At 40.7% G+C, this 15,704-nt stretch overlaps 1 protein-coding gene across 6 annotated transcripts in view; it reads left to right on the top strand.

Annotated features, from left to right (window-relative positions):
* LOC122560178 (receptor-type tyrosine-protein phosphatase T-like) overlaps nt 1-15,704 on the top strand; it is a 1,397,629-nt gene that overhangs the window by 912,836 nt on the left and 469,089 nt on the right. The gene's annotated exons all lie outside the window — the stretch shown is intronic.

Raw genomic sequence — 15,704 nt, 5'->3', positions numbered from 1 at the left:
TATATTGGCATCCTAATAGTGCTCAAAAATTGTGATTTTGATGTGATTTTGATGTTTTTGTGTAAAGTTCAATATATACACCCCCTCTAAAAATGTCTAATGAATACTAAATTAAGTGCTTTGCAAATTTAATTATATTACAAAAATGGTTCATTTATTGAATTAAAATGCACTTGACATTAACAAAGCACTAGTAGAATTCTATATCAAGGATACAATTAATGAGTTATAAGTGTGCTTCCCACAAAATCATGTTTCCAAAGTATCTCGGTGAACACATAAACACAGCTGTTAGCTGGAATAACAAATCTTACTTGGAATTCTGCAAATGGCTTATGCAAAGTAACAAAAATATTTGTGTTTTTTTAACCTACCGGTTTGGTTAGGCATCATGTTGGTCCAAAATGAGGATGCTTTACACATTTATAATATGGATAATATTTTTTGTTAAAGGTTTGTGTTATCAAATTTAACTTCACGGCCAAATATATGAGCTGTTTGCGGTTGTGAGCTTCATTTGCATTGCAGCTGTTATGCTTGAGTGACGTAGTTCACTGGTAATATCTGCCTGGGAATCCCAAAGAAATCCCTTTTATATACAGTTTTCATTAAGAACATTGAAGGACAGTTCAACCAAGATGGAGCAAAAGAGAGTGAAACAGCTGTATCCTCTGAGATGTGACTAACTACCCCACAAGATACAACTATAGGCCACTTAGATTTTTTGAACACCTCTGTGTCCAGATTTACTCACATTTGCTTCATCAAAGAGCTAATAAGTGGACAATGCAACTTCCACATGAAGATCTACAAGCAAGATGATCTGCCTGGGACAATGGAAATAGTGACTACACCGACCTTTAGCACCATTGGCTTATTGTGAACAGTTATCTGTAAAATAGGATGTTTCTTTTAAATCACAAATAGCATATTAGAAGATTCAATATGGCAACAGAGCAGTAGTTTAACAGTTGAGCTTTATGACATTGACAAATTATCCAAAGAACAGAGTGCAAAAGCTCATGTTATTGTAAATTCCTGATATTAACTTTCTCAACATTTTTGTTCGACGGGCGTACCACTCACTTCGTTTTCAGATGGTGTGAGATACCAAATTAAGATGCTTTGATTTGCTGTAAATTGTAAGATTACAGTCACCTTGAGGAGTTCTGATTTGGAGATGTCGGTGTTGGATTCCAGCGTACAAAGTTAAAAATCACACAACACCAGGTTACAGTCTAACAGGTTTAATTGGAAGTATTAGCTTTCGGAACACTGCTTCTTCATCAGATGGTTGTGCTAAGGAGTTCTGACATCTTAGAGTCCTTTGAAGTATTTAGTTTAATTAATAGAAGGCTACAGGTGACAATGCCTTTGTATCCATCTTTCAAAATTTGCAACAGCAGCTAAGGAATACTGTAATGAGACACCTGCTGCTGCAGAGTGATCATTGAGGGAACTGTTGGGGTTTAAAAAGAATACTTACATTGCCTTAAGAAATCACCAATACTTTGCAATATGTTGCAATATGTTCCAGATCGCATATCTTGCAAGTTGAAATGGCTGTAGCCTGTGCAATTTTGATATTTGAAAAGTCTGGGCAGTAAGCTTCATCCTGGGAGACTGTCATAGCTGGGCATTGTGTGACGAATCAAAAGGACAGCTGCAATGAGAACTCCTCAGTGAGAGTTGCAAGGGCCATCAAATCTTCTTGTTAATGTGTTCTCATCTATTCAGAGCAGGCAGTCTTCATCACCATTGATGTAATGTATTCACCATAACATTGAAATAAGTGACACATTTTTCAGTCTAATGCATATTTTACAACACAAGACAAGATCATATTGCGCAACTCTGTAAGACTATGCCAGCTGTAAAACCATACTTTACATGAATAACAAAGCATGACTCAGTCTGTTTCCTTCTTTAATCACCTGAATGCCATCACTGACATTTGAAAGTCAGAGCAGTAACTTAGTTGGGAAAAACAAGCAAAAGAACTGCGGAGGCCGGAAATACAAATCATAAACAGAAATTGCTGGGAACACTCAGCAGGCCTGGCAGAATCAATGGGGAGCAATCATAATCAATGTTTCAGGGCCACTGACCTTTCTTCTGAACTGGAGAAAAGGCATTGATCAATCTCAGTCCTGAAGATTGGCGACAGTCAGTTAGACGCTTCGTGCAAGGATTCTGTGGTCTTACAGTGCCAGTCCTGGGATTACAATGTCAGTTGGAGGTCTATCAGCAATCAGGTGGGGGTGGAGGGGTGTTGCAGTTTGTCTTTTTTTTAATGCACTCATGGAAGATACCTTCATTGGCTACACCAGCATTTATTGCCCATCCCTACCTGCCATTACAAGGTAGTGGTGAGCTGTAAGTAGACCCACGATGCCCTTATGTAGGGAATTTCAACATTTTGACAGTGAAGGAAGGCAATATATTTTCAAGTCAGGATGGTGAGTGACTTGGACAGGAATCTGTAGATGGTGGTGTTACCATGTATCTGCTGCCCTTACCCTTCTAGGTAGAAGTGAATGTAGGTTTGGAAGGTGCTATCTAAGAATCTGTGGTGAATTTTTTGTAGATTATACACGCTGCTGCTACTGAGCATTGGTGGTGGAGGCAGGTGAATGCTTGATGCCAATCAAGTGGACTGTTTTGTCCTGGATGGTGGCAAACTTCTTGAATGTTTTTGGAGCTGCACCCATCCAAGCAACTGGGGAACATTCCATTATGAGGTGAAAGTAAGGACTGCAGATCCTGGAGATCAGAGTCTAGATTAGGATGGTATTGGAAAAGCACAGCAGGTCAGGCAGCATCCGAGAAGCAGGAACATCGACGTTTCGGGCAGGACCCCTTCATCAGGTATGAGACTTGGATCCTCCGGGGTGGAGAAATAAATGGGAGGGGGGGTGGGGCTGAGGAGAAGGTAGCTAAGAGTGCAGTAGGTGGATGGAGGTAGGGGTAAAGGCGATAGGTCGGAGAGGAAGGTGGAGCAGATAGGTGGGAAGGAAGATTGGCAGGTCAGACAGGTCATGAGGATGGTGCTGAGCTGGCAGGTTGGAGCTGGGTAAGGTGGGGGGAGGGGAAATGAGGAAACTGGTGAAGTCCACATTGATGCACTGGGGTTGAAGTGTTCCGAGGCAGAAGATGAGGCGTGCTTCCTCCTAGCGCCAGGCGGTGAGGGAAAGGCAATGGAGGAGGCCCAGCACCAATCAACCCCACCCCCCTGTGGCCAAACATTTCAACCCCGCCTCCTACTCTGCTGAGGACATGCAGGTCCTGGGCCTCCTTCACCGCCGCTCCCTCACTGCCCAGCGCCTGGAGGAAGAACACCTCATCTTCCGCCTCGGAACCCTTCAACCCGAGTGCATCAATGTGGACTTCACCAGTTTCCCCATTTCCCCACCACCACTTTACCCCAGCTCCAACCTGCCAGCTCAGCACCATCCTCATGACCTGTCCTACCTGCCAATCTTCCTTCCCACCTATTCTCTTCATCCCCACGGGGCTTTTTCCCAAAACATTGATTTTCCTGCTCCTCAGATGCTGCCTGACCTGCTGTGCTTTTCCAGCACCACTCTAATCTTGACTCTGTTCTCCAGCATCTGCAGTCCTCATCTTCGCCTACCTTCATCCCACCTCTATCCACCTATTGCATTCTTAGCTACCTTCTCCCCAGCCCTACACCCCTCCCATTTATCTCTCCACCCCAGAGGGTTCCAGCCTCATTCCTGATGAAGGGCTCCTGCCCAAAACGTCGATTTTCCTGCTCCTCGGATGCTGCCTAAACTGCTGTGCTTTTCCAGAGCCACTCTAATCTTGACAACATTCCATCACTCTCCTGACTTGTGCCTTGTAGAAAATGGAAAGGCTTTGGGAAATCAGGAGGGGAGACAATGGTGTAGGGGTAATATCATTCGACTCTTAACCTAGAGGCGCAGGTAATGTTCTGGGGACCCAAGTTTGAATCCTACCATGGGAGATGGTGGAATTTGAATTCAATAAATATCTGGAATCAAGTGTCTGTGGTAACCAGGAATCCATTGTCAATTGTTGGAAAAAACCATCTGGTTCACTAATGTCCTTTAGGGAAGGAAACTGCTATCCTTACCTAGTCTGGCCTCCATGTGACTCCAGTCCCACAGCAATATGGTTGACTCTTAACTGCCTGCTGGGATGGGCAATAAATGCTGGTTATCCAGCGATACCCTCATCCCATGCATGAGTTCGAAAAAAAGGTGAGTTACTTGCAGAAGGATTCCAATTCTGAATTTCTGCTATTGTAGCCACAATATGTATATGGTGAGTACAGTTGAGTTTCTGGTCAATGGTAACCCTCAGGATGTTGGTACTGGGGGAATTCAGTGATGGTAACATCTGCGCAGGTCAGGCACAGATGTCAAGGCTAGTGATTAGATTGTCTCTTTTTGGAGATTGTCATTTCCTGGCAGTTGTGTGATGCGAATGTGACTGGCCACTTGTCAGCCCAAACCTGACATTGTCCATGTCTTGCTGCATTTGGACATGGACTGGTTCAGTGTCTGAGGACTTGTGAATAGTGTTGCACAATCATTGGCGAATATCCCCACTTCTGACCTTATGATGGAGGGAAGGTCATTGACGAAGCAGCGAATGATGGTTGGACCTAGGAAACTACCCCGAGGGACTCCTGCAGAGATGTCTTGAAGAACAGACACTTCAGTCCAACTCATCCATGCTGACCAGATATTCTAAATTAATCTAGTCCCATTTGCTAGCACTTGGCCCATATCCCTCTAAACCCTTCCTATTCATGTACCCAACCAGATACCTTTTAAATGTTGTACCTGTCCCAACCTCCATCACTTCCTCTGGCAGCTTATTCCATACATGCATCTCCCTCTGTGTGAAAATGTTGCCCCATTTGAATTGCAACTCTGCAATAAACGTGAAAGGTGTCTGTCAGTGCACAGAGTGGATGGATGGCATTTGTTTTGGTTTGCCTGTGAGGGAGGAGAACATTTGTGAGCAATGCGAACCCTTTCACATAGGTATTGACTCAACCAGATATTCATAAATGTGCACCTCACGCATTGACTAGTCATACAGATTAGAAATCCTGACCACAAGCAATCTTGACCATATTAGTGGTCATGACAAATTATCCCAATAAATTCAGCGAGGCAGAAGTGATCACAGGTGACCTTTACATTGTTTTTTGTCGTTGACAATTCACAAACATATTCCAAAAGCTTGCATGAAGGTACAAAGCTGCTTTCCTTTCTCATGGAACTGCAAATATGTGACAACATGGACTTTTATATAAATGTCATACTGATTTGATGATTTGGGGTTGTAGAGGGAGCAAACAATGTTTCAGTAATTCTATTGCATTTATAATTTTCTTGAGTATTTATGTGAAATGGCTTGTGTTGCATTCATCTGAATGAGGTCAAATACATTAGAGTTCCAAAGAGAGACATCCATGGCCTTCCTTGTTGGAGGCCTCCATGTCTGACTGTATCAATAAAGTTTCATTTGCCTTAGTTTTTTACTTGATGCTGGCAATCAGGTGCAAGTTATATAGCAAAGTTGACATTGTTACAAAGACTCTGAGGAGAATGCGAATAGCATGTCTGTCCTATATGAGATCAGAAAATGCTCTGTCTTTCTCTACCCAAGTCTTTAAGACATCATCACACTGGTTGGAGATTATTTCCATCTCCCGCAGTAACCCATCCATAAGCATGTGTTGCTGGAAAAGCGCAGCAGGTCAGGCAGCATCCAAGGAACAGGAGAATCGCCGATTCGGGCATAAGCCCTTCTTCAGGAACATTTGTGAGCAATGCGAACCCTTTCACGTAGGTATTGACTCAACTAGACATTCATAAATGTGCACCTCATGCATTGACTAGTCATACAGATTAGAAATCCTGACCAGAAGCAATCTTGACCATATTAGTGGTCATGACAAATTATCCCAATAAATTCAGTGAGGCAGAATCCTGAAGAAGGGCTTATGCCCGAAATGTCGATTCTCCTGTTCATTGGATGCTGCCTGACCTGCTGCGCTTTTCCAGCAACACATTTTCAGCTCTGATCTCCAGCATCTGCAGTCCTCACTTTCGCCAACCATAAGCATGACCTTAAAAGGAAAATGTGGGTGCTAAACAGTTGGATATGCCCTTCAGAAGTGCATATCAGTATTCTCCAGAATAATAGAAAAGGAAGATGTGCAGATGATGAAAAGAAAAGTCTGAAAACGAAGCATTGTTATTTCAAGATACTATCTATTATTTCTCTGGGTGGTACTGGCTTGCATTGTTTGACTCACATTTTTTCTTCTTGTGCAAATAAAGAAGATCTGCGGGGAATGCAGCAAGATTGACATAATTTCTGTACAGGTATGATCCAGGAAAGTGAGGCAAGAGAAGGGGATTTGAAAATATAATTACTTAAATATTTGAAAATCAAAGTCAAGCACTAAATTACCAAGCAATTGCAATACCAGTCAACATACTAGCCATAGTTATAATTTCAATAGTACAACCCTCAGGAAAATTAATTTTTAAAATGCTTCTCTTAGTCACTTCAAAGATTAGATTCAATTCCCTGTAGTATGGAAACAGGCCCTTCAGCCCAACAAGTCCACAACGACCCTCCAAAGAGCATCCCACCCAGACCCATTCCCCTACTCTATATTTACCCCTGACTAATGCACTTAACACTAGGGAAATTTAGCACAGCCAATTCACCTGACCTGCACATCTTTGGATTGTGGGAGGAAACTCACGCAGACACATGGAGAATGTGCAAACCCCACACAGTCACCTGAGGTAGGAATCGACCCAGGTCCCTGGTGCTAGGAGGCAGCAGTGCTAACCACTGAGCCACCATGCCACCCTAACTGCACCATATTTCCCTCTGAGATGTATTTTCATTCCTAACAATTCATGATTTTATGAATGTGTAATAAAACTCTGTGCAAAAGTATTTCTCAACCTAACTATGCTGTTTCAGTACAAACTAAGTGCATAACCACTGACATCTACAAATGAAACATCCTGTAAAATGGAGAGATAGGACAAAATGAATTGCAGCAGTTTTTGATTTCCTAAAGTTGTCAAACTACAACTGAAGAATGGAGACTCAGAGATTTACTTCAATATTCCCAGCCTGAAATTACTTACCTGTAATGGAAATTGCCATGTGGTGCTACTGTATTATAATCAAAATTTTTGTTTGTCCATTATTTGTACAAGATAGCACAGAGATAGCTGGTATGTAGTGGTTTCCTGTCCTCACAGATGGTGGCCTGTTTTGTTTTTTCAAAATGGCTATGCAACAATCTGACTACAGCATAAAGGCTGGTTGAGCATGAAGGGTAATTTGTGATCCCAAGGAAGCAATGGTATATGATTTTCACATGAGTAATTTTATCATCTGACAACTGCATGATATTTACAATAAGATCTTATTATAGTTAGAAGTTGTTACAATATCACCTGCAACAATTTTGTTTGGCATCTTGGTATTTAAACACTTGTAAAAACTTGGCCTTTTGAAGTAAAATAATTCCCTCCACAGAAATGATTACTATATTGAAAATCAGACTATATTTTGTGGTGAACAATGCAGCAAGGGTTTTGTTTCTGACTTGGAAGAAAATTGTCCGTAAAGATTTTGAGATGTGGTTTTTTTCCCTTTCCCAGTGGTGGTTTCAGTCTGATGCCAAGTCAAGGGGATTTCTTGGCGCACAGCAGCAGTAATGCCATCAAGTGCATATGTGACCGATCAAATTGAATTATTCACACACACTGCATACGAGGAACCACTTGAAACCTTTCACTTTTAACTTAACTTTTCAGATCGCAAAATAATTTTAATATAAATGTATTAAGACAGAAGCTAAAATTCCAACAAACAGATATTAAAGACAAGATATACAAGAAATTTAACTTCACAAAAATATAATATTAGCTTTTACTACAACCTGACAGGGTTTTCAGCAGTAATTATCAAGTTTATGTACTATTAAAAGTCCAGTTGTACTTCATTTAACAAAGGATAACTTTTATGAGACTTTTTGCAGCGACACTAACACTGTAGGAGAGGAATATCCCTCATGGTTTCAATTGCACTTTTTTGATTTACTAAAGTACACCTGTGATGACTCTACTACTTTAAGAGGCGTGTTTTGTCCTTTTTTTAATGAAGAAAGGTTGAAACAGAGGTACAGAGCAGTCTGCTCAAAGCCAATTAAGCAAACAGCTTGTGAGGCCTTAGAGTTTTTTTTATCAAAATTGGAGCAATAGAAGCAGCCTGAATGGGTGGGGTCGAGCTCCCACAGAACCAAAACTAGTTTTAGTTTTCAGCAGTTGCTGGGGTTTTGAAGCTAGATGTGGAAGCTCTTATTCTTCTCTCTATTATAGCTAAAAGCTGGAGTTCTTTTCCTATTCCTATAATTGCATGTGAGACAATCTATTTTATTGAATTTGCCTTTGCCAAGGGTGTATTTATGGGATGTTACCATATTAGAGCAGTTATAGAATCATAGAGATGTACAACAGGGAAACAGATCCTTCGGTCCAACCCTTCCATGCCAACCAGATATCCCAACCCAATCTCGTCCCACTTGCCAGCACCCAGCCCATATCCCTCCAAGCCCTTCCTATTCATATACCCATCCAGATGCCTTTTAAATGTTGCAATTGTACCAGCCTCCACCACTTCCTCTCGCAGCTTGTTCCATACATGCACCAACCTCTGCATGAAAAGGTTGACCATTAGGTCTCTTTTATGTCTTTCTCCTCTCACCCTAAACCTATGCCCTCTAATTCTGGACTCACCCATCCCAGGAAAAAAGACCTTGTCTATTTACCCTGTCCATGCCTTTCATGATTTGATAAACCTCTGTAAGGTCACCTTTCAGCCTCCGACGCTCCAGGGAAAACAGCCTCAGCATACTTAACCTCTCCCTATAGCTCAAACCCTCCAACCCTGGCTACACCCTTGTAAATCTTTTCAGAACCCTTTGAAGTTTCACAAAATCTTTCTGATAGGAAGGAGATCAGAATTGCATGCAATATTCCAAAAGTGGCCTGACTAACGTCCTGTAGAGCCGCATCATGACCTAGTAACAGTTTATAAAAATTTTGTTTTGCATTTCGATAATGTTACAGTTAAACCAATTCTTTGATTTTTAATTTTTATTTTAACTGTAGTGTAAAAATAAAGTGTGTTGCTCAGGTGCATAGTTTAACCAATCGAATTGCATCTGGAATGTAGTGCCTTACACTTAGCTTTAAAATAAGAAAAAGTCAGGGTCTACACTATTTTCTTCATATATTTTGAGGGTGTCTGGTCTGATCCGTAACACACCTTATGGAGGAGCTCATGTGTATTGAGAGCAGCTTCTGAATTTTTCTGTTATTGTACTGCAAGCCTGAAGTTTCAATGGAGTCATAGCAATATCTGGGCCACCATGCAGCTGCCAAATGTCAGTGGAATTATTATTTTCCCTCTGTATTTATCACACCTTCACATTGCATTTTTTCAAATATTTATGCATTAGTTAGATTTCAGCTGAGAACGCAGATGATTCTAAAATAACTCTACCACATCACATTGAGACATACAAGTGAATTAGATTTTAAAACATTGCTGTGAAAACATTGCATGTCAATCCAAGAATTGATTGCTGGTTTGTTAATAGTTACACATTTGATGCATTGCAGAGCACCCCTTAGATTTCTTAGCAGACACCTTAAGTTGTTTAAAATAATTTAAAGTAGTCCTGTCCCAGCTTTGTTCCATTGATGGAAGTGTGAGTCAAATGTTTTGAATTTAAGGACTATTCCAGCATTTAAACACATTCCAAGCCAATTACTTCTGTATTAAGAGAATGTTGAATTGGTGGAAGTAGTGTTTCTGTCATGAGTTTTAAAGCTAAAAAATTATCTGTCTCTTGGCTAAAAATCCATTGGACAATGCCGCAGATATGCGTTCAGGTAAATAAGCATCAGCAGGTTTTATCAAATATTACACTGCACATGACAGAGAGTAGGAGAAAACCCAAGATATTCATGTTCAGATTTTCTCGTATCCTGACTCCTGATATCATCATGGCATCACTGACGCCATGTTCCTAAGTATCATGGTATCCCATTGTACTACACCTCCCCAAAGTCTTTCACTGTACCCCTTTTTCACCATTCATATTTAACCAGATTATTTGCCTCTTTAGATCTACATACTTTCCATCTATCCCCAGTTCCTATGTCTTGTCCAGTCAAAGCTTAAACTTCTAATCATATTCTCATTTTTGAGCACAAGTGGGATGGACAATCTCTACGTGGTTCTCCTGTGAAGGGAAAACTTTGACAGATTAAGGTTTGGACATGTAATGATCATCTGAATGGCATTAATTCCTTACTCTGATCTTGAGTGTAGTTTGGAGTGGCAACATCTCTGCATCCATGGTAAGAATTGCTCATATGTTAGCCGGTGCGACTGCCACATATAATTCGTCTGGAGCCTGCACTTCAATGTGGCACAATTACTGAAATGTCAGGAAGAAATGAACATAGCAAGTGGTAGAACATCCATGTATCCTTGGGAGTCCTTCTTCAGATTTATCACAAGTAGATGTTCCAGGATTCCATCATCGGAAATGGTTTCTCTTCGAGGCTCTTGAGCAACACATTGATTTGCAGATTTGATGGAAAATTGAGCAATTGCAAAATGTTCACAATCTGTCATTTCCCTGCAGTTCATAATCTCACCCAAAAAGTTGGTTAGGCCACATGTTGAGAGCTTAAATCCTCTGTTTTTCTCTTTTTTTTCCTAATTCTTTCTTCAAAAGTTTATCTTTTATATTAACAATGGGTTGCTCTACCAGGATAGTCTCCTGCAAACTTAAATTGACCTGAAGATCCAGTAGATTGCCTACAGAGCTCATCACTCACCTGCAGCATTTCCCATACCTCCTTTGTCTGTCTGACTGATCCCGGATCAGCTGTGACCTTTTCCATGCACTTACTATGGGCTATCTGGCTTCAGAGCTCCTCTTCCAGCTGTGGGCCTTTCCCCTAAGAACTGTTGTCTGATTGCCTCCTGGGTCCATGATATCAGACTGGCCTCAAAATCTGCCAACTGCTTGCCAACTCTTCAAGATATTCCCTGCCACCTCCTGCTATTTTTCTGGGTATAGTCACTGCTTACCACCCCACATTAAGATTGAACAGGCACTCAAATGTAATGTGATAATGATCTATATGATGATGTGCCAGTGACATAAACGTGGTATCCTGCAGTATGAGAAAAGAGAAGACAAAGTCTCAACCAGAGAGATTTACCTACTTTAAGTATGGCATCTATTACAATATAAAGACAGGTGTTCTGCAGCAACCCATCAATCAGATTATGGCTACTATTAGATAGAGAAAGGCCTGAAGAGACATCTAAATATCTAAAGATGGAACCAACTGACAAATATCAGGTAAGTGAACATCACATGCTTTACTAAATGTTATCTGGTACATTAGTGAGGGTAAGAGAGGGCATATCTGAGATTCTAGACACTTATGTCTAGGTTGCATCTTGCCCTGACAACATCATGACATCATCTGATGACAGCCCAATAGTTATCACTTCTGCAGAAAGGTGTGGTACTATGTGTTCTGGCCAATGGTGTTTCCTGAATCAAACACCAGCAAGATAAAAGAGAGAAGCTGATTCGTTATCTCCTTTATTTGTCTGAGTCGGCTTTGCATGAATTGATTGCTGAAGCTGACTATGGAGTCCTTCTTATTGAAGGGCTTATGCCCGAAACATCAATTCTCCTGCTTCTTGCAAGCTGCCTGACCTGCTGTGCTTTTCCAGCACCACACTCTTGAATCTGATCTCAAGCATCTGCAGTCCTCACTTTCTCCTATGGAGCAACTGTGAATAATTTCCAGAAAAGTAATGTCAAACAGCTTGATTGAACTGAGTTGCTTGTGAGACCATCTTGGGGAGCAGTTTAGAGCCAACAACATTGTTGCAGGGCTGGATTCACATGTAAACCAGACCAAGGAAGAGTGACAAGCTTCCATAAGCATCATCAATCAACTTGTTGGATTTTTAATGCTACTTATTTCGGCAAAGATACAGTAGCAGATTGTAAGTGCTGTATGAGCATTAATACCCTTTTCTCCTAGTCCTATGTTACCCACAAAGGCATCATTGAACAATTACATGGACTTCAGTAAGGCGTTTGATAAGGTTCCCCATTGTAGGCTGAACTCACATGGGATCCAAGGTGTAGTGGCTAGATGGATAAAGAACTGGCTGGGCAGCAGGAGACAGAGAGTAGTCGTGGAAGGGAGTTTCTCAAAATGGAGAACTGTGACCAGTGCTGTTCCACAGGGATCTGTGTTGGGACTGTTTGTTGTTTGTGATATATATAAATGATGTGGGGGAAGGTAGGGTGGTCTGATTAGCAAGTTTGCAGATTATACTAAGATTGGTGGAGCAGCAGATAGTGAAGGGGACTGTCAGAGAATACAGCAGACATAGATTGGAGAGTTGGGCAGAGAAATGGCAGATGGAGTTCAACCCGGGCAAATGCGAGATGATACATTTTGGAAGATCCAATTCAACAGCGAACTATACAGTAAATGGAAAAACCTTGGGGAAAATTGATGTACAGAGACATCTGGGTGTTCAGGTTCATTGTTCCCTGAAGGTGGCAATGTAAGTTGATAGAGTGGTCAAGAAGGCATACAGCGTGCTTTCCTTAATTGGATGGATCATGTTACGGTTATATAGGAGTTTGGTTCGGCAACATTTGGAATACAGCGTACAGTTCTGTCGTCACATTACCAAAAGGATGTGGGTGCTTTGGAGAGGGTGCAGAGGAGTTTCACCATTATGTTGCCTGGTACAGAGGACACTAGCTATGAAGAGAGGTTGAGAAGATTAGGATTATTTTGATTAGAAAGACAGAGGTTCGGGAGGAGACTTCATTGAGGTCTACAAAATCATGAGAGATATAGACAGGGCGGATAGCAAGAAGCTTTTTCCCAGAGTGGGGGTCTCAATTACTAGGGGCCACTAGTGAGAGGGGAAAAGTTTAAGGTAGATATGTGTGGAAAGTTCCTAATGCGAATGGTGATGGGTACCTGAAATGTGTTGCTAGCAGAGGTGGTAGTGGTGGGCATGATACCTTCATTTAAGATGTATTCTGGACAGATCCATCAATAGGTGAGGAGCGGAGGGATACAAATCCTTAGAAAATAGGTTTAGATAGAGGATTTGGATTGGTGCAGCTTTGGAGGGCCGAAGGGCCTGTTCCTACTGCCGTAATTTTCTTTGTTCTTTGTTATTTTTTCAAGCATAGTCATGCTGATTCCATTGATGTACAGGACAGTGTGATGTTGAGGTAACTGTTCTTTTCTTGAAATTTCCTATATTCTTCTTGAAGAGAGAAACTATTTATTTCTAATGCTAGTCAGGTCTCTTTCAAATAGCCTAAAAGTTTTCAGCCTCTGGGTTTTCTAAACCAAAAGCAGTCTTTGATTTTCCTGAACCAAAAACAAGTTAACCTGTTGTAAACCACCACAATAAAAAGTGTTCCATCACCTGATCTCTGACATATATTGGGTTAGATCCCTATTCTAGAATGACTGTCTGACATGGTTATTATTTTTCTGAAAAGAAAATCCTTTATTAAAGTAACCAACCTATATGCCACAACTTAATATCCCAACTCTAAAAGTGATATCAATATGTTATAAATCACGAGCCTGTCATTCCAACAGTAACATATTACCTGACACCAAGAAGTCCTAACAAAACTCATATCAAAGCAGTTTGGAGAAGACTTTATAATAGAAGTTTGAATGATTATTATCTTATGATTCCCTGTAGGAAATTACAAATTTAAATGTGTGACTAATAGAAACTTAACCAGATTTTTGATAAAATTGATAATCATTCATTCAAAGGCTGTCATCAGCCAATAACCTCTGAGTCTGGCACCTTACTTGCCTTTGAAATTTATCTTCCAATGTTAGCTCAGGGTAAAAAGGAACATAGTTGGCTTAGATAAGAAGTCCAACATTGAATTAATAGATCTGATTCAAAATCCATTAAAGTACTGTAATTGGAAAATTAAGAACTGGAACTAATATATCCCCTCAAGTTTCCTTTCATTGAGTTAATGTGTTTGATAAAACATCCATTAATTTAATTTGATTTTGAAAATTAATAATTGACTGGAACATACGCCTACCGTCTTAACCCACTCTGACCTATATATGATTTTTGTCGCACATCAATATGGTTGAATTTTAACTATCCCTCAAACAGTCTTTCAAAGCCATTCAGGAATAAAGCCAATGGAGCACGAGGCTGAACTCTCAGCATTAATTCAGCAGATGACGAAAAAATACCCAGCCCAGTTAATCGTCTAAAATCTTCCACACTACCAAATGTGATCTGGATCAAATTTGTGACAGCTATTCCACATTCCAGTTGAATACCAGCCTGATGTAACTAAACTCTCAGAATCAAACGCATTATGCAACATCCCAGACTCCCGTTTCATCCATGCGTCTTATCTGACCGAGCTGCAAGACAGACCAAACACTCATATGAAATTGGTGCTGCAAGTCTCACGTTAATTTTACACCCCATGAAATCTCATGGTTTAAGCAAAACATGGACATAGTAGTTAACACGTGCCACAGAGCATTAGCCGATAAATCAATCTGTCTGCACAGTGAACATTACGCAGTAAGCGTTGGCACTACTGTACGCCATTACAGACTGCAATCTGATGGCCCATCATACCCCTCATCTCTCCACCACTTCAAGCTAAGTAATCAATCTTAATTTAATGAAGAATGGAGGAGAACATGCAAGTGATAACACCCAGTGAACCTGAAAACAAAGTGTCCTGACTTGTGAGTTTATAGTACAGGGTTATATGGATGGTAGACATTGAAAGCAGTTTACAGAAAATGTAGTTAAGCAATCCCAGAAACAACATAGCAGCTCCAAGTTTGACATTCCTACAATATCCATTTATGAATGAAGGTGTATAATTTGGCTATTAGTGTGAGGAGAAGGATCCATGAAAACTTCTTTCCACAGTGTTGAGGAGCTCACCATATGAGCAAGACAGGACTTAATGATCTACAGTCATCTGCAGCTAATACTAACAAATGGGCAATTGGCTTCCATTGTCACAGATACCAGTTTACAAACAACATGATTAATTCTACATGGTGTCAAGCAATGACTTGATGTTGTGGCCACAGCAAAAGCTAGCTGTGAGGCTTAAGAACTGCGTTCCAGTCCTAGCTATGTCCCTTGCCAAGTTATTCCAGCATAGCTATAATGCTACCATTTATCTTAATGTCTGATATATTGCCTAAGGATGTCCTGTCCATAACTAGTTGATAAAATCAAACCCATCCAATTACCAATGTTGTAACCCATTCCCAATCATCATTAAAGTCCTGTAAAGTTCAATCAATAATTACCACTTTACTAATGCTCAGTTTAGGTTCTGACAAATTGCCTAGACCTGTGCTCAAATAGGGACATGGAAACTGCCTTCCAAAGATCAAATGATAATAATCAGGGCAATATTCCTGGCAATAACCAAGACACAAAGTAAACCCGAGTAAAACTTGTGTTGATAGAGATTATCAGAAAACTGTCCCATGGCT

The sequence above is a fragment of the Chiloscyllium plagiosum genome, chromosome 20 (assembly GCF_004010195.1).
Source record: "Chiloscyllium plagiosum isolate BGI_BamShark_2017 chromosome 20, ASM401019v2, whole genome shotgun sequence".
Lineage (NCBI taxonomy): Eukaryota > Metazoa > Chordata > Chondrichthyes > Orectolobiformes > Hemiscylliidae > Chiloscyllium > Chiloscyllium plagiosum.
The sequence above is the reverse complement of the archived record's forward strand: the minus strand, read 5'-3'. Positions and strand labels throughout refer to the sequence as shown.